This window comes from Pipistrellus hanaki (genome assembly GCF_964339955.1).
Source record: "Pipistrellus hanaki genome assembly, chromosome: X".
Taxonomy (NCBI): domain Eukaryota; kingdom Metazoa; phylum Chordata; class Mammalia; order Chiroptera; family Vespertilionidae; genus Pipistrellus; species Pipistrellus hanaki.
In genome coordinates this window covers 524722-549869 of record NC_140524.1, presented here as the reverse complement: position 1 = coordinate 549869, position 25148 = coordinate 524722, and the positions used below count along the sequence as shown (strand labels likewise).

The window sequence follows — 25148 nt, the reverse complement described above, 5'->3', positions numbered from 1 at the left end:
CAGATAGGCTAGCTGATAAGAGAGAATCTAGCCAGACTCTTGCCTTCTTTGGGCTAGTGGACAGTCAAAGAAAACCTCCTTGAGGACACTATGGAAAGAATGTTTGTGCCCTCCACCACCCATTTTATATGTTGAAATCCTAATCTGAAAATGCAATACTTTTTGGAGGTGGGGCCTTTGGGACATAATTAGGTTTAGATGAGGTTTTGAGAATAGGACCCTCATGTTGAGTATAGTGCCCTTCTGAGGAGAGGAAGAGACCACAACCCTTTCTCTGCCTTGTGAAGATACAGCAATGATATAATCATTTGCAAGTTAGGAAGTGAGCCTTCTAAGGACAAGAGTAGGCTGGCACCTTGATGCTAGACTTTCCTGCCCCCAGCACTGTAAGAAATAAATGCCTGTTGTTTAAGCCATTCTGTGTGAAGTATTTTTTAAAATACATACATATATATATTCCAGAGAGGCAGGGAGAAGGAGAGAGATAGAAAAATCAATAATGAGAGAGAATCATGGATTGGCTGCCTCCTACATGTCCCACACTGGGGATGGAGCCCACAACTTGGGCATATGCCCTGACCAGAAATTGAACTGTCATCTCCTGGTTCATATGTCAATGCTCAACCACTGAGCCATGCCAGCTGGACCAGTGTGTGATATTTTGTTATAGCTACCAAAATGGACAAAGACATTATTGGTTATTATCCAGATGCTTTGATTGCTGTACACAAATTACATAAATCCAAAGTTACCTGGTCAGCATAGCTCAGTGGTTGAACATTGACCTATGAACCAAGAGATCACAGTTCGATTCTGGGTCAAGTCACATGCCCAAGTTGAGGGCTCAATCCCTGCTGGGGGGCGTGCAGGAGGATTTTTCTCTATCATTGATGTTTCTATCTCTCTCTCCCTCTCCATTCCTCTCCGACATCAATAAAAATATTTTTAAAAATAAACAAATCCAAAGCAACCCCTGCCAAAACCGGTTTGGCTCAATGGATAGAGCGTCGGCTTGGGGACTGAAAGGTCCTGGGTTTGATTCCGGTCAAGGGCATGTGCCTTGGTTGCAGGCATATCCCCAGTAGGGGGTGTACAAGAGGCAGCTGATCAATGACTCTCTCTCTCATTGATGTTTCTAACTCTCTATCTCTCTCCCTTCCTCTCTGTACAAAATCAATAAAAATAAATATACATTCAAAGCAACCCTTGTGCTCACCTATATTTCATTGACAGCACACCCTGTGTCCTTTCAATGCTGCCTTACTCATTTGCAAGTTTGCTCCAGTGTTACAGTTTTAATTTACCTTTGTTTTGTTACCATTGTGTCCTTGTTCAAAAACTGTAAATCCTTCTGATCAAGGATCTTGACTTAATGAGAAAAAATCTGCAATAAGAATTTTAAATATACTCATTATTTTGAAATAATCTATCAGAAAGTAATTCCTGATAGAGACAAATGGTGTCTGAATATATAGATGTGTCCTGAGCTTTGTCCTGGAGCAGATAGAATGAGCAACTGAATAGAATAATGTCTACCCAGAATTGGTGAAGTAGACACATCTGGTGAGACAATTCACAGCCAGGAAGGGCAGAGGACACCTGAAGAATGATAAAATCAGGGATCTGGGCTGGAGAGAACTGTGAGATCTCTGGGTCTAGAGGATCAGAGGGAAATCGCACAGCACCGAGGCCGGTCCCTTGAGACAGGCATAGTGTCTGACTGTGGAAGGGAGGTCCACAGGACTGCTGGTGGGAGGGGATTCTAGATCTGGGTCCATAGTCATGAGAGACTGAGCCCAGAGGGGGCATTCTGGATGGCTTCTTAGGCCGTGCCATGCTGGGAGGAGAGGGGCTTGCAGAGGTACAGCTCTTTCCCCTCTGTTGGTCTTTGCTTTTGCTCGCTGAACCTAGTTCATAGGATCTTTCAAATACAGACACTCAACTGTGGCTGAGGTACAGATGGAGGTGCGGACTTGTAGAGTCTGGGGAGTAGCTGGGGAGAGGAGAGGGTTTGGGAGATGTGTATAGAAATGCCATAGATTTCATGGAATTAATTTTGTATTCTGCTACTTTGCCAAATTCATTTATTAAGTCTAATCATTTTTTGATGGAGTCTTTAGGGTTTTCTTTTTTCAGTGTCCTATAGTTTTCTGAGTACAGATCTTTCTCCTCCTTACTTAAGTTTATTCCTAGGTATCTTAATTTTTTTGTGTGATGGTAAATGGAATTGTTTTTTAGTCTCTCTTTCTGTAAGTCCACTATTGGTATATAGATAATTAGCATATTCCTCTCTTATTATATAGGATATCCTATATAATAAAGAGCTAATATGCTAATTAGATCAAACAGCACTATGACCATTCGAATAACCTTCCAGATGAAGCCTAGGCTGGCAGGGCTGAGGCAGGTGGGGCTTCGAGGGCCTACCCTTGCACAAATTTCATCTATCTATCTATCTATCTATATCTATATCTATCTATCTATCTATCTGTCTGTCTGTCTATATCTATATCTATCTATATCTATATCTATCTATCTATATCTATATCTATATCTATATCTATATCTATATCTATATCTATATCTATATCTATATCTATATCTATATTTATATCTATATCTAGTATGCATGCATACAAATCCTTTGGTTGCATGTGCATATAAGCCTAACCAATGGACACAGACAACAGGGGGGTGAGGGTATGAGAGGGGGTAAGGGGGATAATGGAGGAATAAAAACACATATATAACACTGTAATCAATAAAGAAATTTTTTCAAAGTATAATACTTAAAAAAAAAGTAATTGCTTACCATCTATATTCTGTTGACCAGTATTAAATTGAAAAGAGCAAAAGCCTGGCTGGAGAGTTGATGCTGTGGCTATACATCCCCAAATTGAGACCTCACTCTACCTTTGACATTATGAAAGCCACCCTCCAAATACTTAAGGGAGTGAATGGGAAGGGGGAGGGTCATTGGGAATAATTATTGCTAAAGTTGGGCACTAATGCTGTCACCAAATTTTCCTAGATCCCGTTACAATTATAATTAATGAAGTCATCCAAATTTCCATCTTTAAATTATTTTATATCATTTGAATTGCATTACATTAATATGGAGTTCCTATATTCAGCTTGTCTTTTTAAATTTAAAATTTTGCTTGTTTCAAGTAATGCACCATATGAAAGTTTGGAGACAATGGAAGCATTAGACAGAATGTAGAAACCCTTGTAAATGACTGCCTTTGTCTAGGACCTGGGAATGGAGAAAGCAGTGGTGCCTCAGTAGGGAATAATATAATTTTTCCATTGAGAAAAGGATACTTATATGAAAAGAAACAATCATCTCTAAAGGCTTTCTCCCAGGGGCAGCACGAGAGGAGATCTCAAGAGATTTCCATGCATAACCATAGTGAGGAAACATGATTTGTAAATTCACACATTATAAAGCTACTTCTGTTGATTTTCTGTAAATTTCATGTGAAATAAATTGCTCTATAGCTTGAAGATGATTTTGCAAGTAAAAAATGTTTAGGATGGCATTTTCCTTTAGAGGAATAAATTTATACCCAACTAAAAGCCTTGAACAGATTTTTTTCCCTTTTTTTTTTTTTTTTTTTTTTTTTTTTTTTACATTCAGCAAATGCAGTTTTGCAGACCACTGTATTACATACTATATGTTTACCAGTCCATGCTGGAACATGATAGAAGCAGCAAAGTTTATGGCCCATAAGCATAGAAATTTCTTACATGTTAAAATGCAGCCACCACTTCTTCCTACATTTGAGTATATGTCATCATTTTCCTTTGCTTTCTATCTATAGTCACTATCCCAAAAGCCTGCTTTTTGTTGCTACAAAATTTGTGGTCAATTTCTATAAATCCAAAAATCAGCATGCATCTATTAGGCTTTAGATGATACCTCATTGTGTAGCTACAAATAAAATATTTTGTGCCATGATTTTTTAATATATATATTTTATTGATTTTACACAGAGAGGAATTGAGAGGGATAGAGAGTTAGAAACATTGATTAGAGAGAAACATCGACCAGCTGCCTCTTGTACACCCCCCACTGGGGATGTGCCCGCAACCAAGGTACATGCCCTTGACCGGAATCGAACCCTGGACCTTTCAGTCCGCAGGCTGACGCTCTATCCACTGAGCCAAACCGGTTTTTTATGGCTCCACTTCCCATGCTCAACAGCAGTTAAGACCAAGGAAACATTTCTCAGTTCTAATTATCCCAAAAAATAAGCTCTGAGAAAAGACTTAGGCTCGGGCAATTTATTTAGGAGGTGATTGCAAGAAGCACAGTTGAGAGTGTGGAGAAAGTGAGACAACAAAGGGGAAGAAGATACAAAAATGGTGCTTTAATTAATGGGTGTCCTCTGTGGACAACCAGAGCTCAATCCTGCTAGAGGTCCTTTGAGGAATCTTGTAGAACATGCCTCAGAATTGTCCCACCTAAGGACACCTCAAGGAACACACATTCCTGTTTTTCCAGAGACAGTGAAATGTACATTTGCACAGAATGGTCACTGTTATATAACACTTTATCAGGGACACTCAGTGCTTTCTATCAATAGTTTTCCATCTCACATTCCAGTAATGTTGACAGGAAAGCCAATTCAAGTTTTTCTGGAGTTTGTGTTCGTCTTGTATCATCATTCATGTCACTCTGTAAACTGAGAGCCCCAATGGCACAGTGGTATTTATCATTCCCTCTGCTGGGTATACTGCAGAAGTTGAAATTGGGTAGAACTTTCTAGACAGCATTAAATCCCAACCTTAGATCAATAGGTATAGAGCTGGGCATCCTTATCAACTTTTCTAGGCTTGCTTATGCATATATGGCCCTGAACCTCAAAGCCAATTATTGATTATATCTACTTACCATGATGTACTAAAGAAAATTTCAGACAAAATTTTTTCCAAGGTTCCTTTCTAGAGGTCTATTGGTAAGAGAAATCCTTCTGTTGGTGAGGGGAACCCTTGCTGTGCAAGACAGAAGACATTAATGTTCTTTGTTAATTAATGTTTTATTTCCATCTTAATTGTTCTAGCTTTATGCTGGTCTGATGTAGGCCCAACACATAACTCAATAGTATTTTTCCCAAACTCATGTGGAAAAGGGGTAGAACCTTTGGTCTACATGAATTGCTATCTAACACCTTACCTTCTGGTTATGGGACAACAGGCTCCCAATTTTAAAATTCAAAAGGGAAATTGGAAAAACAAAAAACAAAAAACTGAAAGTATTTGCCACTCAAATAGTATTAGCCAGCGACTATAAGTGGCTGGTATCCTGGAATATGGAGTCAACTTTGTACTTAACATGGCTGCTTTAAGGCATACAGACTAGTTTGAGGTCTGTCAGCTTGCTTAACTACTCAGGCACTGACCAAAACACACAAGATTGTTATGAGCAAGGGAATCTATGCTCCAGACCACATGTGGAGTGCATACACAGACTGTTTATATTCATGACTCCCCCAGAAACTGAGACATAGCACCTTCAATTCTTGTTTAACTATTTAAATTCCACAAACAGCAGCAACAGCCTGATGAGAGTCTGCCAGAACCAAGACTGCTTTGTTAGCTGAAATTGCCTGATTATATCATATGAGAGAGACTACAATGAAACCCTCAAAGCAGAATTTCTTGATTTATCCGTTAGATCCTTATGAACCCCAAGAAAACAGCCCGAGTTTGGGGGCAGCATCATTATGTTTCCCAGGAACAAGCATTGTCCCATACACAGAGGCAAATTATCCACCTATTGGGTCAGCAAAGCTCCATATGAGCAAGTGCCCCGGGCTTGGCATCAAATAGTCTTGGGGGCCTGTTTGGACTTGCCACCCTCCTGAGGCTGCTATGCAGGCTTTAATCAGAGCCCACTCTCTCCCAGAAGATTAGGAGTTGTGCTCTGCAAATTGTCCAAGAAAAGACCATTGGACAGAGAAGAACTTTCAAAAGGATACCTTAGGACAGTCATGATTAGTCCTATCTGCAGATATTCAAGTGACACAGATGCTGTCCCAGCCCTGTGCACATCCCAGTTGCATTCTCCTCTACATACTATTGGACTGGGAATCTACAGGTAAGCAAGGAAAAGAACCTAGAATTATTCATGTGGTAATGGATCTGCAAGCAATCTCTATCTGAGGGGTTTCATTTTTTAAAATAAACTATTTTAGAGCTATTTAAATTTACAAAATTATTGTAGCTATTGAATTATAGATAGTCCACAGAATTCCTATATACCCCACACCCAAATTTCCCTATTGCTAACATTGTGCATTAGTGTGGTACATTTGCATAGTTGCAATTAATATACTAATATTAATACACTATTATCAACAAACACTCAAACTTATTCATATTTCTTTTCTGTTCTAGTATCCCATCCAGGATAGCACATTCCATTTAGTCACCATGACTCCTTAGGTTCCTCTTGATTATGACAATGTCTCTAGCTTTCCTTACTTTCAATGACCTTGATGGTTTTGAGGAGTACAGGTATTTTGTAAAATGTCCTTCAGATAGAATATGTTTGATTTTTTTTTTTTTTTTTTACAATTAGACTGGGGTTGTGGGTTTTAGGAAAAAAGACCAGAGGTAAAATGTCATTCTTGTAAAATCATATCCAGGATACATAATATAAACATGACATATCACTATTGTTGACTTTGATCACCTGACTGAGCTAGTGATTGTCAGGTTTCTCCACTGTACAGTAATTCCTTTCCTCTTTTTATCACTTCACTCTTTGAAAGGAAGTTACTTATGTGCAGTCCACACTTAAGGTGTGGGGTGTTATGCTCCCTCTCCTTGAGGACAGAGTATCTACATAAATTATTTGTAATTCATATGTCCTGGAGATTTTCTTCTTCTCCTCCATTTATTTACTTGCTCAACAACTTATTTATATCAATATGGGCTCATGGATATTTATTTTACACATTTGCTACTAATCAAATACTACTTTATTTTGCCTCTGAATTTTTTTTTCCTATTTAACCAGTAGGAACTCTTTCAGTTGGCTCCTGTGTCCCGTTGGCATATTTCTATCATTGGAATATCTTTTTCTTACATTTTTGGCACCACAAGAGCCTCCAGGCTCAATTCTACCCCTCTAATCTAAAAGAGGAAGGAAATACATGTGTATACTATCTTGGATATATACACATGACTATAGTTTTTTTGTTTGTTTATTTGTTTAAAGTATTGCAAATAGTAGTACATATGTCTCCTTTTTCCCCCATTGACTTCCGCTTGTATCCCCTAACCCCTAGCACAGGCACATGCCCTCACAGCCCTCAATGTCTTGTATCCATTGGTTATGCTTATATGCATGCATACAAGTCCCAAACCTCCCCTGCCTTCCTGCTGTAGTTTGACAGTCTGTTCGATGCTTCTTTGTATCTATTTTTATTCATCAGTTTATAATGTTCTTTATATTCCACAAATAAGTAAGATCATGCGGTATTTATCTTTCACTGATTGGCTTGTTTCACTTAGCATAATGCTCTCCAGTTCCATCCATGTTGTTGCAAATGGTAAAAATTCCTTCTTTTTTATCACAGAATAGTATTCAATAGTGTAGATGTACCATAGATTTTAATCCACTCATCTGCTGATGGGCACTTAGACTGTTTCCAAATCTTAGCTATGGTGAATGGTGCTGCTATGAACAAAGGTGTGCATATGTCCTTTCTGATGGGTGTTTCTGATTTCTTGGGATACAGCCCTTTTGTGCTACTCCTCCTTTTTGCCTTTTCATCTTATTAGAGATTATATTCATTTCCTAAATTATTTACATTGGCACCTTCTCTCCCATCCCTTATAGGGAGGTTGTTTCACACATTTGTAATACAGTTAAATTATTTTCATCACAGTGTTCATTCTATCCTGGAATCACTACATGGGGATATTTTTTTCCTCAGCAGTGATAAACAAGACTCCCATTATCCTCAATATATTTACTCATTTGCTCATACCTAAAACCCAGATAATTTCAAAATTGCCAACCCTTATAATTGTGCCAAGCAAACCTACTAACTAGGGTTCAATATTTGCAGTTTTTTAAAGTTAAATTTATATATAGTAAACTGCACAGGTATTAAATATACAATTTGATGACTGACAAATGTATATACCTGTGTAGCCCATACACACTTTAAGATATAGAATATTTTCATTTCTCTAGAAAATTCTTCATGCCCCTTCACAGTCAATTTCCCCCTCCAAATGTAACTCGATCCTGACATTTTTTCACCATAGATTAGTTTGCCTGTGCTAGAAATTCATATAGATGGAATCATACAGTATGTGATATTCTGTGTCTGGCTTCTCTCACTCAGTATAATATCTGTGAGATTCATCCATGTTGTTTCTATAGCTTTTTCATTCACTTAGTAGTTTTTAGAAATGGAGTCAAGCCAGCGGGCTCCAGCAAACCACTGTAACAAAAGCTATAAGTACCCTTCACTGGTGGTCTACCAAAAAAATCAGTTCATCCTTATTGCATTACATTCTATAATATAGAGGTATAGCAACTAATTGGTTAGCAAGACTGTAAGTCTCTAAAAAGACTTTTAGTAACATTACATCCAGTCAAACATTGAGGACTATATTGTCCTTTGCCGATTTGTCAGCTGGGTTATAGGGGGTCCTATCTGGCCTTTGGTAAGGTTATCATAGGAATTGAGGTAGATTTGGCCCACTGACGTTTTGGGTTTTGATTAAGTCTGTGGATTTCTGGTTTCAGTCCACTTATGGCTATACTAATCCAAACAGCTGCAGGGCTGTTGGTGAGAATCATTTGAGTTCATCAATACCCTCTTCAAAACAACACGTGAGAAAGAAAAGCTTTTCCCCATTTGGCTTTATTCATTTCTAGGTCAGTATGTGACCAGGGCCTTCTGAAGTCTGATATAGCAAAAAAGAACCTTTCCCCCATACTAATCACCTAATTTGGCTTTTGTGCATTTATAGGCTAGTGTGTGACCAGGGCATTCTGAAGTCTTATATAGCACTATATAAGCAGTTTGTACAATCCAAATACCTTGAAATTTTCATGTAAATGCTGATTGATGGATATAAAGCAATAGATTTCTCTTTCTGAAATCCAGACTCCACTAGAATCCCTATTTTTACTATAATCCTACTGTGATTATTTCATCACCATCATTACTAAAATCACATGCCATGCTTACCTCACCTCTTTTCTATTCCTCCTCAAATAGTCTTTCAGAGACCATTTTTCCTTGTTTCTGATTCAAGACTATGGTTATCCTACCATTTAACCAGGTCTCACTTCAGCATCTTCTGCTTCCCCTGTCAATTGTGCATGCATTCCTATTCTTAAAAACCTTGCAGTCAAACCAGGCTCAATGACTGCTCAAATGCTCTTTATGCCTTTAACTCTATGCTCCACCTGACCCCTATACATTTGCCAAGAATACTTCCTTCTACGATTCATCACTGTTAATCAGTTTTTGTCCATGCCTTCATCAGAAAAGGGAAAAATCTACACTTCTCCAGCCAAGAAAACAATTCATATCCCATCCATTGCAAAGTCCTCTTTTGTCAATCCAAAAGGGAGTCCATGTATTGTCTATATATTGTATTGCCAACTCATTTCTGCCTCTAGCTATAGCTTGCCCCACTCTGTCCTATAAAAGTCCTCTATTCTGCACAATGACAAAAATGATAATTCATACTGGGAGGAATCACCAAACAAAAGCTTTAAGATCCCCTCAAATCAAATATATGAAATGAATGGATGAGGCTCTTACATGTCATCTTCTTTTATTGCACATAGATGCTCTCTAGAAGTTTGGTGGTCACAATGTCCTGTGTCTGCATGTGCACAGGCACAGTCCACAGATTACTATTATTACTTAAAGATGCCCACACCACCTGATATAGGAATCTCTTTCACAGCCCATGTAGAAAGAGTTCCAATTCAGGGTTCAGGTTCTGGAGAAAGGCGGCACACAAATGAAGAGACTTGAGACTTGAAGAAATTCAACTTGGCGATATGGGGGTCCAGGTGGTAATCCAACTCTAGTGGGAGAACTACTCACTGCTCTGGCCCTGCCATCCCTTTTATTGAGGCTTTGGGGAAAACATATTAGGCAACATAAACAGAAATTTACATGTAGCCCTTAGGCAGGAAATAACAGAAACTTACATGGGACAAACAAGGTGGAGGCTGCTTCCGCTAACAATATCTCAACTAAAGGTTAGAGCAATTAAGGTTGTTGACCAGCCTTCCTAGCTTCCTGTCAACATCTCTGTTTTAGTGAAACTAATTTGTTTTCCAGCATCCTTAGTTCCTATCTTGTAAAAGCATAACCTCACATTTCTTAATGTAGCATTTTCTGTAGTACTTTCTTGAGGGACTAGGCTAAGCCACACTGGTCTTAAATCCTCAGTAGTTTGTACAGATCTTCTACCGATCCTTTAGATAAATGTTTGCTAAATTGCTGTTTTCACACAGCACACTGGATGGATCAAGTGTTAATTCTCAGCCTAAGGGAGCTATATCTGTTTTATTTTCTGCACAGAAACTAGCACATGCAATTTAATAAGTTTCTTTTGAAAACTGATACTCAAACTTGTCTAAAGTTTCCCTACCTGTCTACATTTTCTATGCAATTTTTGTTAGCCCTATACATTTGCAAAAAGGTAGGGAAACCATGAAGGCAGAGATATCTTGCCTGTTGCCTTTAAGAGCTAAACAGTAACAAATTACTATCCATGACCTCACTGTTAGCACCTTTGAAAATGAACATCAAGGAATATGGTTTTAGATGAGAAATAAATGACATTAATACCAGGAAAAGCCTTAATAGATGATTGAGCCCCTTTCACCAGCTCCCTCAGGCCACCTGCCAGTGCAAGAACATGAAGTAACCCTATCAACCAGCTTCACAATTAGAATGAATTCATAAGAAACAAAAGATCTTGTTTTCATGGGAAAATATCCTTTGTGATATCTAACAAAGGGAGAATAATTTTGAAAGCATGTGACTTGGGGTCCTATCCTGCAGCTCTTGCACAGACAAAACTCTCATTGACTCTATCAATAGAATCATTGCTACATAAGAGTCTTCTGCAAAATTTCCATGATGCTTCAAAGCACATTTTAAGTGCATCAGCCCCAGCATCCCACACCCTCCCCCATTTTAATAAATCCAGAGAAGGTTTCTCTTAGATTGCCCTATTGTGCAGCAAAAGACAAACCCAGCACAGGATTGGAAGCCAATGGATATTCCTTACAACCCCTGCATATATCATCATACCAAAAATTCACAGCAATATATAGAAGGTCAAATTTTAACTGATCTCTGAGCTTGAAATTTCCATTTCAGATTGTTCTTGCCAGGTATACAGAAAGTGGATTTCTTGCAGGCTTCAATAAACACCATTTCCAAGTAAAATCTACATTTTTCAAATAGATAACAGTATAATGATTGATATTGCTATTGCAGAAATGGTTGAATAGTAAGCAGTCCATTCCTTTTTATGTAGTATGCTCCTTATGAACTTCAAAAGATGAAATTGGGCCTTCAATACTACTGGAATGAAGGACAATGGGCCCGATCTCTTCCTTTGAATTCTCTTAGCAAATGTACTGTATAAAATAAAATGCAAGGTTAGGAAAGACTTCCCTTCTTTAAAAAAGCAAGCAATATCTGTTCTAATACATTATGCATTTTCACCTGTACCTGTGTTGTTATTCACTGAATGGATACAATTTTTAGTAAATAGCATATTCTTAAAATAAGCAAAAAATACTCTTACTTTAATTCATGAGTGTTTGTCCTTAAAAAAAAAAAAAAAAAACACAAAACAACTTACTACTAATAGTTTTACAAGTGGGCATAAAATAAAATGATGTAGCCTTTGATCTCTTCCTGAAACTTTAAAAACCAGAAATATATTTACCAATCTAAGGTGGTGTAGGCTAGCAGTTAGCTTCTCTAGGAGGTACAACCAAATTGTAAAAATGAAAACAACACTGAGGCAAATAGAAAGTTTTTAGTAAATAACTGATGACTTATGTAAATAAATGGAGCCCAATTGAAATTTTCTAAAACTATTAACAAAGAATCTATGGCCAGTGACATTTTAAAAAGAGATTCTGTATTATGCTTACCCTTAGTAATTAGGTATAATAGAGAAACCTATTAGCTTCCCAATAACCATTCTCTTCTTCTTTATTAGAAACAAAGTCCTGATTCTCTTCCCCAGAATTCCTCGAAGTTAGGTATGGCCTTATGGCTAAATTCTCACCAAGGAAATTTATATAGAACTAGAGGCCTGGTGCACAAAATTCATGCATGGAGTGGGTGTGTCCGTCAGCCCAGCCTACACCCTCTCCAATCTGGGACCCCTCGAGGGATGTCCACTTGCCCGTTTAGGCCTGAACCTGGTAGGATTGGGCCTAAACAGGCAGTTGGACATCCCTCTCACAATCCAGGACCAGTGGCTCCCAACTTCTCGCCTGCCTGCCTTCCTGATTGCCCCTAACTGCTTCTGCCTGCCAGCGTGATCACCTCTTAACCTCTCCCCTGCCAGCCTGATTGATGCTTAACTGCTCCTCTGCCAGCCTGATTGCTCCTAACTTCCCTCCCCTGCAGGCCTGGTCCCCCCCCAACTGCTCTCCCTTGCAGATCTGGCCCCCTCCCAACTACTTTCCCCTGCAGGTCTGGGTCCCTCCCAACTGCCCTTCCGTGAAGCCCTGGTCACCCCCAACTACCCTCCTCTACCGGCCTGGTTGCCCCTAACTTCCCTCCCCTGTAGGTCTGGTCCCCCCCAACTGCCTTCCCTTGCAGGCCTTGTCCCTCCCAACTCCCCACCCCTGCAGGCCATCTTGTGGTGGCCATCTTGTGTCCACATGGGGGCAGCCATCTTTGACCACATTAGGACAGCCATCTTGTGAGTTGGAGTGATGGTCAATTTGCATATTACTCTTTCATTAGATAGGATGCTATCTAGTATTTCTAGGAAGATCTTTAAAATGATGGCAGCAGGTTCATCTCCTTTCCTGCAGTTTAGATCACATATGTAATGCTGGTATTCAATGACCATTTTGGACAAACAGCTGAATAAGATAAAAGAGTGTTGGTGCCTGATAGAGTGAAACCACCATACCATCTAAGGCTGTCTATATCTCAACTTCTTTTACATAAAATAAATTAGACTTCTAGCTTTTTAAAGTCACTGTTAATTTTTTTCTGGTAGATGCAGCCAAGACTAAAACTAACAGCTGGCATATATACAAAAAAATTGTTTGATACCTATTATAAAAGGTTATGTTTATATTTTAAAGAGATAGAATTTTTTTTGACATATACAATTTTGAGGTTACTCATAATAAAATTGTTTCTGATTATGAAAGTATTACATTTTTATTTTGGAAAACTTAAAAATACAGAAAAGCAGTAGGAAAAAGTAATGTTTATCTTTAATTCTACCAATCAGAACCAATGCTATTAATACTTTGGATTTTACATAAACCTGTAAAGTTAATATAGCAATCATTAAATTTTATATTTAAAAGGGACCCTAGAGGTCTTATTGTGTGACATTATACCAAAGCCAGAATCTTCTCAACAGCTGATGCTTTCCCAGATTTTCCTTGAATAATCCCTATAATGAAGAGCTCAAAGCTTTATAAAAGTTTACTCTGCAATTGGTGTCATTCTGTTTTAAGTTCTACCTAATATTAATTTAAAAAAAATTACCACTCTGACATCTGAAGCAACCCTAAAAAAGTTTATTGTCGCCGAAACTGGTTTGGCTCAGTGGTAGAGAGTCGGTCTGCGGACTGAAAGGTCCCAGGTTTGATTCCAGTCAAGGGCATGTACATTGGTTGCGGGCACATCCCCGGCAGGGGGTGTGCAAGAGGCAGCTGGTCGATGTTTCTCTCTCATCAACGTTTCTAGCTCTCTATCTCTCTCCCTTCCTCTCTGTTAAAGAAAAATCAATAAAATTAAAAAAAAGTTTATTGTCTCTTGATAGTATGTTTTATTAAACATTTGAAGATAAACACAAAAGCTATATTTTTTATAGTCACTACAAGCTACGTGTCAATCATTGTGGTAAGAATTAAAACATAGGTCATGACTAAAAATAATCAAGGTGACAGATAATAAAGGCCAACTAGGTGAGGGCAGGAATAGACATGTTTAAAACACTTTTTTAAAATTTAAATAACAGAATTTAGTGACCACCTAAATATGGAAGTCTAAGGTGTTAGCAACAAGGTAGGTGGTGATATCTTCAAAGAACCAGGGAAAACTCAAATAGCAACAGACATGCATTTGAAAATTAGTGGCAGTAGTGGGAATCAAGGCAAGAGCTTACAAAAAGCTGTTAATTTTTGAAAATAAAAATTTTAGGTGCTTCTGGGGTACTCAAATGGGAGTATACAATAGTGTGTAAACCATTTGTCTGGTGTATAAAGGAACATTAACCACTATACTGTTCTTTTAGTCCTGCTGTTATAGTCAGTAGAGGGATTAGGGTGCTATGCTCTTAAGTGGTATTATGATAAAAGAATTGAAGAATATGTGTATCCTGCTCTAGATATCCTCCCTCAAAATATTCATGAAAGATACAAACACAGACAAAAAAGGAAAATTCAGTAAGTCTTTATTACTTTATGAGCTTAGACCCCAAGTTCCCCAAAAGATACCCTGATATTTAGGTTGGGTCACGTGGAACATGGGCCATATGGAACATGTGGCCATGTGGCCCATAATCTTTTCCTAAGTTACTTTGTCTAAATACCTTCAGCCGAGAGCAGGTTGTAAAGCCTCCTAATACTTCACCTACCCTCAATTTTGGATATTAAACATAATCCAGCCCCCTGTAAAGAAAAATGCTCCAAATATAATGAACAACATAAACTGATGAACAAAAACAAATCCAGAGACAGAGAAATATCAATCAGACCATCAAATCTCAGAGGGAAGGTAGGGGTGGGTGGGGTTAAGGAGGAGAGATCAACCAAAGAATTTGTATGCATGCATATAAGCCTAACCAATGGGCACAGACACCTGGAGAGGGGTTGAGGGCATGAGGAGGGGGATAGGAGGGGTAATGGGAGAATAAGGACACATATGTAACACCGTAATCAATAAAGAAATTTTATTTAAAAATTTAAAAGAGAAATAAAAAGAAAAATGCTCCAAGAGACAGTAGGCCTTGAGTCAGAGTATTACTTCTGCCATATAGATTACAGAGAATGAAGAGAAAAGAAGAGAATCTCCCACGGAGGATAGGCCCTGATCTTTCCCACTTTAGCAGTGTTTCAGGGAGAGCAACAAGACAGCTACATCCTAGCACTGACCTGTCAGCACACAATGACCCTACCCATTGGCAAACATGGCATAATCATGTCCTAGAATCTTATAAATCCAAAACAATACCCCTCCTTCCCAGATATAGATTGAAGGGTGAAGGGAAAATAGGATATTCCTCTGGTAATTTATATAAGCAAATAACAACTTTTAGATATCTTTTTAGACTTATTGGCTTGTATTAAACTTAGAGCCAATTAAATCCTCCTGGTCATTTTTAAAAGAACTTCTGAGATCTCCTCCATCTTGTGCCCATGTAATTAAAGTATGAATACTTAATGAAAATTTTGCATATCTGTTAGTTTTAATCTTGTTGCTTTTGTTTCCCAATTCCAGTCTATTACTATTATCTTTGAATCTTCATTTAATCATCTAACATATTACTTAACACTCACAAACTATTTTTCCTAATTTTGCTTCATTTATAAATTTTCTTCTTCATGTATCTTTTAGGTCTTTACTCAATTAGCTGAAAAAAGTGAAGGGGGAAAAAAAGGCTAAGGTTAGAAGTCTGGATCCCACAACAACAAATCTCATTCTAAGTTGATACAAGTCTAAAAATTTTTTAAATGATCAGTTTACCTTGAAACTCCCCAACAGAAGAATTACTTATCTTTTTATTTTCTCTGTTACTCAAAAAGACATAATGACTACCAAATAGTGGTTTAAAACATGCTACTTTTACACCAGTAGGGGAGCATGTGGTAAGCAACCAATCGATGTTACTTTCTCTCTCAATGTGTCTCTTATCAATGTTTCTCACTGTGTGTCTCTCCTCCTCCCTTCCATATTCTCCAATAATCAATGAAAATGTATCCTCAGGTAAGGATTAACAAAAAAAATCATACTATTTTACTGGCTATTATATTATTCTGCCAATCTCAGGACTCTATTTTTAAAAATAAAATGAAAATAATAATTTACTTTTTAATTATATTTAAGTACAATACCAGAAAGATGGGTTAAAAATGCTCATGGTAGTCACTGTCTCCAAAAATTCAACTTCTCATGTGTATATGTAACAGATTATATCCCTACTCAAGCCTTGAACAAATAAACTTTTTAACTACTAGCAATATATTTTATGTACACTTGCCACACAGAAGTTTTTTGAAAGGCAGAGCAATTGACAATTTTATCCATTTGTTTCTGCATTTGCATTTTGTGTATATTTTCATTTTATATTTAATTTGGTGTCCCATAACTGTTAAAATTAACTAGACTCAACATATACATAGAAGTAAGTATATTGAAACATATATGTCGCAATATATAGCACCCTATTGTAAAAATTTTAAGTATTTGTTAAATCACCTGAGGGGTTAATTTTTATAATGAAATCAATAGTACTTCTGCAAATATCTTTAGAGGAGTTTTTGAAACAAGAAGCTTTGGTTGTATTGTGCTTACCACTGAGCTCTCTAGCTCCCTATGAACTTAACAGTTTGAATTTTTCCTCTAGTTGAAAATTTTGTTATAAGCCATGAAGGCTGAGTTGTAAAAATGAAAGAAAATAGTTCAAAATGTTTTACCGTAGTTAATAACACACTACTTCAAAAGTCAAAGTTCCCTTTCCAGATGTGACCAGTTGTTGGAAGGACCTGATGTCCAAGCTAAATTATTTAATGGAGAACATGAGAGCATAATCTATAGAAAACCTTAGAACCAACTAACCTCTCAAAAATCCAATGAGTTTTCAATCAAACTAGCTCTGTTCCCCCAGTGTCATACCATCCCTTTATGTTTGTCTCTTCGGTCTCTGCTAAAGTATGTGTTCTGGTTCTTATCCAGAATTTCTCTTTCCCAAGCCTCTGTTTCCATTCTCCCATCTCCATCCACACCTAGATCAGGACTTGGCACTCTTAGCAGTAGCAGGGGAGCAAATACACCACCAAACTCTATCACTGTTAGTGACCTGATTCACACACCATTGACATTAGAACTACATGCTGATAAGCATATGCAGGATCAGTTAGGAAAACAAATTACATTGTGAATTTTTCTCAAAAGCTAAATAGTGTTTGTTGCCCATTGTTTCTTCATTTGTTCTTTTAACAGATGCTTTTTAGTGCCAATTATGTGCTCTTTAAAAAAATTATTTTTGTTATCCCGACTTAAGGATATTTTTTCATTGCTTTTCAGAGATAATAGAATGGAGAATGGGGGGGGGAGATAGAGAGAGAGAGGGAGAGGGGGGAGAGAGAGAGAGAGAGAGAGAGAGAGAGAGAGAGAGAGAGAGAGAGAGATGAGAGAGACACATTGATTGGTTGCCTCCAACATGACCAGGGGCAGGGAGTGAACCCTCAATACTTTGGTACACAGGCTGATGTTCTAACCAATTAGAAACACTGGCCAGGACATCCTATTATATGCTCTTAACACTAGAGATTCAATATTGAAGCAATTATACCTCTGCACATCTGAAGCTTATATTCTAGTGGCCTTATAAAAAAATAATTGGTGCCAAATTTACCCCACTAAGACTTGGGTTCTCACTAATAAACTTTTTATTATTTAATAAACAGTTCCTCTGCACCACATTTCTCTTTATAGTGATTTTACTTTGGAAGCATTTTATCTTCATGGGATATGTCCACAGAAGCAGCTGAACCACATAAGAGGTGGGTATGAGCTCAACTGGTGATTAGAACAGGGGAGCCAGCAACATTAAAATGAAAAAAAAAAAAAATCCAGAGAGAAAGAATCAATAGGACCCACTCTCAAGACAGCAAATAACCCTAGATGGTGTGGCCCAGTGGATAGAGCATTGGACTGCGGACTGAAGGGTCCCAGGTTCGATTCTGGTCAAGGGCACATGCCCATGTTGTGAGCTCAATCCCTAGTTGGGGGCATTATTGATATTTCTATTTCTCTCTCCTTCTCCCTTCCTCTCTTATATCAATAAAAATATATTTTTAAAAACAGCAAATAATTTCTGTCCCTGGCATACTATTGATATAGCAGCCAGTGCCATATTAATGATTAATATGTCACATCAAATTTCTAGTAAGGACTCAGTTCCCTATTCTTCATCCATTAATTATCTTTGAAACATAGAGTGAAGTGTACTTAGACTCATTGCACAAACCTATGCTCAGCAAGCATTTTATCATTTGTTCAAGGGAGACCATGTGGCTAAAACTTTAAAATCCATTTGAAATTTCCTTTTGCTGTAGCAACTCATCAATGTCCAGCAAGACTTCAGACAAAGGGCAAGGTGAACAGCATAAGATGCAAGTGCTGAGTGGACAAGATGGGAAAAAAGCTCAGGGCTAGTTCTCTCCCCAAAACTAATTAGACATGTGACATTGGAAAGCCACTTAATCTTCCTGAGCCACAGTTTCCTCATCTATAAAATGGATATATGACCACGTTTACTCTGAAAACCAAAACCATCTACCACACACTCAGCATGGATACTGAGAACCTAATCCACACCTTACTAGCTACATTAACATGATTGCTATTTCACTGTGTTTATTAGTATTACTTTACTTTTCCAGGACTGTCTTGCCCAAGCAAATGGTTTGATTGTTTATTATGGGACTTTGCCAACAGAACCATTAACTCTTCAATAGAATCAATAGACAATTTATACACTAACATTCTTTGAATCTTTCACTTCAAAATTCTCATCTTGCTCTTTTCACTAATCCTGGACATATGGTGATTCTTACCTTATCCTAATGAAGTCTCCATGCATTGAAAGACTTGCTTTAAACCAAACTTCCAGTTTTCAATAAACTCTGCCATTACCTTTGTCCCTTTGAGACAATGCTAAAGCAAGAAGCTCAGCTTTGTCTTATGTGTTGAGATATATATATATTTGGGCATCAGCTTTCAACACCTCCCAGAATCATTGTGATAATATATGTGAACATAATTTAAATGCTGTGAATTGCAATGAAAATATGAATTGGCAGAATGACCATGAGCCAGCCTTTCCTCTTTCCTGTGTATTACTTTGCAGAAGGCAATAAATAATACCCCGCTAAACTGGAAAGTTCCAGTGAGCCAGAAGGTGATACAAACATCCCTGATAACAACTTTCTGAAAGTACTGTAAGGTATTGGGGACTCCTATACCTACCATTGCTAGTAAGGAGAAACTTTTTCACCTCTACCTACCATTGGACTGCTCTAATTCACCTACACAGGCAAGAAATATGCCACTGTGCAGTTGTCAAGCCAAAGTTGATCTTTTAATATAGGATATAACTAAACAATGGGTGTGCAGATGGGTGGGTGCCTACCACAAGATGTTTCCACTCAAATTGTCAAATGTAGGACAGGCTTTTCAACCTGAGGATTCAAAGAACACCATCTTAATTGCACCGGCTTTACATGTGCTAAAATTGTTTAGTTTGTTTTATATGGCTTATATATTCTTCAGCTTTTTCTGGCAACCCAAATGTTATTGATTCATCACTTCTCTACACATTTTACAGTGATTTCATCCCCCATCTCTGTTTTATGTATGTATGTGTGTGAAATTTAAATTCATACTACAGCCGTTTACCTGTGCAGAAGATGTAAGCATAGCATACTCAACTCTGAAAAATGTGGTCAAAATAAGTAAATTGCAAAACAGACTTCAGATTAACCAGAGGAGTTTAACTTTTAACCAGGAAATGCAAAGGATTTTACATTATCATAAAGTATTTAGCCCAGTGCATTAACATGAGGAACACCTTTAATAAATAGTGTGCTATCATAGTTTGGATTATATCTTTCTTGACACAAATTTGTTTCCATAATATATCTAGCAGTGTCTGGCACACAAGTGGAACATGATGTGTTGATTGATGGGCAGACAATTCACAAAAGAAAACAAACATATGAACAAATATTCAATGTGGTAACCAACGAAATCCACATTTAAATGAAGTATTATTTGCCTTAGCACAATTATAAAAGATGATACACAGTGCTCTCAAGGATGAAGCCAAATGACCAGTACTCTGCAACATTAGTGTGGGTGCAAATAAATATAACCAGTCTAGAAAAGCATCTAAATCAAGCCTTTAAAATGTTTATGCCCTTTATCCCACTGCTAGGAATTTATCCTAAATAAATAATTTTGAGTGTAGGTAAATATGACAATATTTTAAAGAGCAAAAATATTTCAGTTAGGGTCCATTACAACAACTGAGCAATGATTCAGCAGTAGGTAATATATATTTCACATTTATTATCTACAGAAATTATGCCATTGCTTTGCATATATTATCTTATTTAGGCCTTTTATAAATCATATTAAGTAGTTAATGTTATCCCCATATTATTAATGGTAAAACTGAGGCCATTTGCCCATTCACACACTAGAAGCCGAAAGAATCAGGACCAGAATTGGTATCTGACTGCATAGCACTTAGCATGGTTGTGAGAGGTGACCTAATGCTTTCTCCTCCCCATTCCTTCAAACTAGGAGGTGTCACACACTTTCTGGTAAAATATTCTCAACTAGTAGGAGACTGAGCAACATAAACTATGAGGATTAAATTTTTTTTCCATCTTTTTCCATGACACAATCACAGTCACACTGAGCTCTGCACCCAAACTGTTCATTCTTATTTACACATGGTTTCTTTACAGATGGTAGAACCATCAATTAAAGGTCTGTGACTGTGGCCTTATCAATTCACTACCTTGCAGCTGCCAGTTGGCTATAAATTATCTCCCTTCTCATCCTGTTTCTAGTCCATGAATTGGAGTTACTTTTAACCTCTATTGCTGTTCCTGCTCAGCATTATTGAACATATTTTGATGCAAACGCAATTAACTACTTTTCCGCTACATATTCATGAGATATTAAAGTTGAGCATAAACCTGCTTTATTAAATCCCATGAAGAGGGAGAAGATGTAGAAAAACAAACAACTTGCATTACTATAACAACATCCACACTAAACAAGGAAAAAGACAGTAACTATTAAAGCTTCTAGCTCTCATATAAATGGGAATGTAGTTTGGCATCTGGAGAAGAAACTATACCAGGTGGACTCTTCGTGATATTTTAGAGTTGGACCAAAATAATTTTGAGGTTGTATGATCCAGGGTCCTACTTATAGGGCAGGGAGTATAAATCATTCAGGTAGAATAACTGCCAGCTCTCCTTTTAAAATTATTTTGGAGTGGTAACGTAACAACATACTCTTAGCTCAGAAACCCATTCTTAGGTTCTCTGGCTCTAGTTGACAAAAAGCCCTTAGACTTGATGAAATTATCCTCTGCCTTATCAAAGTCAATTATTTCTTGTCTTTCTAGAGCTAGGGAGTAGAACTTTTCAGGACTCCTCTCTATTACTCCCTGATCACTTTATATCAAGACAGTCATCAAGTTTTGAAAGCACAGCCAGATGGGCAGATGGGGAGTGAGAAAGTCCACATGAACATCCCCCTCCCTATGGTATAGACAACTAACCCTGCTCTAATTAATTAATTCTGGACCTTTAGAGAACCATTCATCTAGAAAAGTAACTTATAAGAAAACCTAAGTGATAAGTTCCGGTTTCACTGTCAAATACTGTTGGGGAAGAAGGTAGGGAAAACAGGGCCTAAGTCACAATATTATGAATTTCTACTGCTAGTAACTAAGGATATGTCTTAGTTTTCTTACTTCTCCATCACCTCTTTTCTTTGTATGCATGTGCTGGGGAGAGACACGCCCTAAAATATGCCTAATTGGGTCTCAGCATTAATTTTCCCATATAAATAATATTTTTTCATAATTAGAATTATATGAAAATAACAGTAATATGGTTCAAAAAACATGGGCCCATTAGGCAACTTTGGGCTGGTTTTTAAGTGTCACTACCTCTAAGAATTGAGCTTTTGTAAGGCACATGACAAGATGGAGTGTGCCTACTATTAAAGAAGATAATAAATTTCCTCAGATACCATAGAACTAGAAAGCAATTTTGTGTTTAAGCTCTGAATTTCAAATACCAGCTAAATCTGAGTGAACATAGTAACAAACTAGCAAATAAAAATAAATGCAGCATGGATGAGGAGAGTGGCTACATTATTTATTGCTGTCTAACACAGTTCCTAAAAATTTTTAAATAATATTATCTTACAGGTTTTGTTGGTCAGAAACATGTAGGCATTTTGGTTAGGTTATTGAGAGTCATGATCTTTGATGAAGTTGCAGTCAAAATGTCAACAACTAGGGTTGCATTCATATGAAGGCTTGAATGAGGCTGGAGGATCCACTGCTAATATGGTTCACTTAGCTGTCATGTTAAGGCTGGTTGTTGGTAAGAATCCTCAGTTTCTCACTACGTGGACCTCTCCATAGGACTTTTTTAGTGTCTTTAAAACATGATAGTTTATTTCTATGAGAGCAAGTTAACCAAAAGAAGCAAGATGGAAGAAGCAACGTTATGACCTAACCTCAGGAATTACACTCCATCATTCTCATACTATCTTATTAGTTTACTCAGCCCTACTCATTTTTTGAAAAGACTATAGAAGTATGTGAATACTAGCAGATGAGGATCATTGGAGTACCTTGGTGGTTGGATACTACAGTGGCCATCAAAGGTATTATGATAACCTTATAGGCCTACCTGTTTAATAATGTCATCCCAAAGAAAAAATTGTTGTGTTTATTGATGAGGCAAGTTGCCCCTTTCTCTTCTCTGCTCAAAGTAATCAGGCCATTAATTTTATTTCTGGGAACAAAGGGAGGTAAAGGTGAAAATTAGCAATTGATCTCTCTGATTCTAAGTTTTATTGTCTTCATAGATAAAATATTTCTCTATAGTGAGTGTCCCACTTATTGATTCCCTCCACATGGTACATCATTCTTCAAGGTCTTTCCATGTAGCTTAAGCTTCTCATAGCACGATGGTCACAGGGTAATCACACTTCTTAAATGCTAGCTGGATTAGAAGAGGCTACATCTGAAGGTCTGGGCATGAAAACTGACACAACCTTATTTCTGTAATATTCTATTGACTCTGAGCCTGCCCAGATTCAAAATGCAAGAACATGGACCCTATCTCACCATGGGAGGAGTATAAAAAAAAGTGGTCATCTTCAGTTCACCATAGCTGGATTTTGAGTGGATCATCTGCCTGCCTGAAACAATGGAACTATTAGTATATTAGAAAATTGCAGTCAGACTGTTGAACCTCAAAGGGAGGTGGAGATAAAAGGGAGAGATCAACCAAGGGACTTGTGTGCATACATATGAGCGTAACCAGTGGTCAAGGACAATAGGGGGGAGGGGGCATGAGTAGGGAGGGGTGGGGGATTGGAATGGGGGGTTGCGGACAAATATGTTATACCTTAATCAATCAATAAATAAATTTTAAAAATTAGAAAATTACAAAGATATTCTTGAGCTACAGAGTTTTCTGTTCCTACCAGAATGTCTTTTTTTTCAGAATGTCTTTAATACTGTGTGGCAGACAGAGCCTGGAGTGAAGCTCAGATTTGTTCATTTATTTAATAAGTATTTACTAAGCACCTCCCATATGATAGCCACTATTTCAGGTATTTGGGGTATATCAGTAAATTAAAAAAAAATTCTTTGCTTCATTGAGTTTACATTTTGGTGAAACATAGATTAAAAAATGGGATAAAAATAACAACGTTAGTATCAGGTGCTTGCTGCACATCAGGCACAACAATTGGTACTTAACTGTACGTTATTTCTTCTAATCTTCATAAGAACCTCCAGTGGTAGCATAGTTCTATCACACAGCTGGTAAATTGCCAAACTGAGATTCAAAAGCAGGATCTCATTGACTCTAAAGTCTGTGTTCTTAATTACTATGCTACACCATCTCCCTCATGTGACATACCATAATTTTCTAAACTGCAAAGGAACCCAAGATAAAAGTGTCTATATAAGTTCCAGGTCAAGATAGAGATCTGGATAGTAAAAACCACCAACATCTGGGAAGCACCTAACCATTTATAAAGAATTTTCATTTATCCTACCCCAACCATCCCATGAGGTTTGGGGTTTCTTTTCTTTGCGGATAAGAAAATGGAGATGCAGAAACTTTCCATAATTTATCCAACATCTGGCCTAAACCTTCCTCAGATCTGTCCAGATGTGGAAACTCGGGCATAAGCACATCCATAGGAAGACTTAGAGGTCAGTCCACAATCAGGCAGAAAAGCCTATCTGGCAGAATTCAATTGTTCTGCTGTTATTAATACAGAATGCAAATATCATGGCTCACAAAATTCTCAAAACTGTTTCAACAAACCAACATTGAAAGAGTAGTGAGGATGGTGAAGCATGTTAAAGAAATATTCCTACCTCTTATTGACTGATATTCCCCTCTTCTTAAAAATAGCCCTTTAACATCTTAATCCAGGCTTGGGCCCTCCCTAGGACAGAATCACTACAATCTGTTTTGTGGGAGAGAAAAAGGCTCTGCCACTATAAAATAATCTTTTCCACCTTGATGTTCCTGTAATAAATAACTCCACCATTACACCAGATGGTGCCCTCTTTCAAGACTTTGAGTTCCTGGAGAGCAGGGACCAAATCTCATCCATCTTCCCGTTCCCAATAACTAGTTCAATGTGTGGCATATAGAAAGTGCTCAAATATTTTTTATTTAATTAAATCTTACTTGGCCCCAACATGTCCCAAGCAGATTTTAAGGTCACTTATAAGATCAAAGGTCTAGAGGTAGATGGCAGTGAGTTAATAAAATGTCTTTGGCATGTTTGTGGTTAACAGTATTAAATCCAAAAAATCAACAAAAAACATAAGTAGATTTTTGTGCCCTATAAGCTTAG

At 37.6% G+C, this 25148-nt stretch overlaps 1 long non-coding RNA gene across 2 annotated transcripts in view; it reads left to right on the top strand.

Annotated features, from left to right (window-relative positions):
* Positions 1-24056, top strand: part of LOC311615613 — a 72954-nt gene extending 48898 nt beyond the window's left edge. The window contains exons 3-4 of one of the 2 annotated variants that reach the window (XR_014793774.1): positions 17937-18004; positions 23774-24056. This is a non-coding gene — a long non-coding RNA (uncharacterized lncRNA). The remainder of the gene's footprint in view (positions 1-17936; positions 18005-23773) is intronic. The other variant, XR_014793773.1, reaches the window with a different exon arrangement.
* Positions 24057-25148: the final 1092 nt, after the last annotated feature.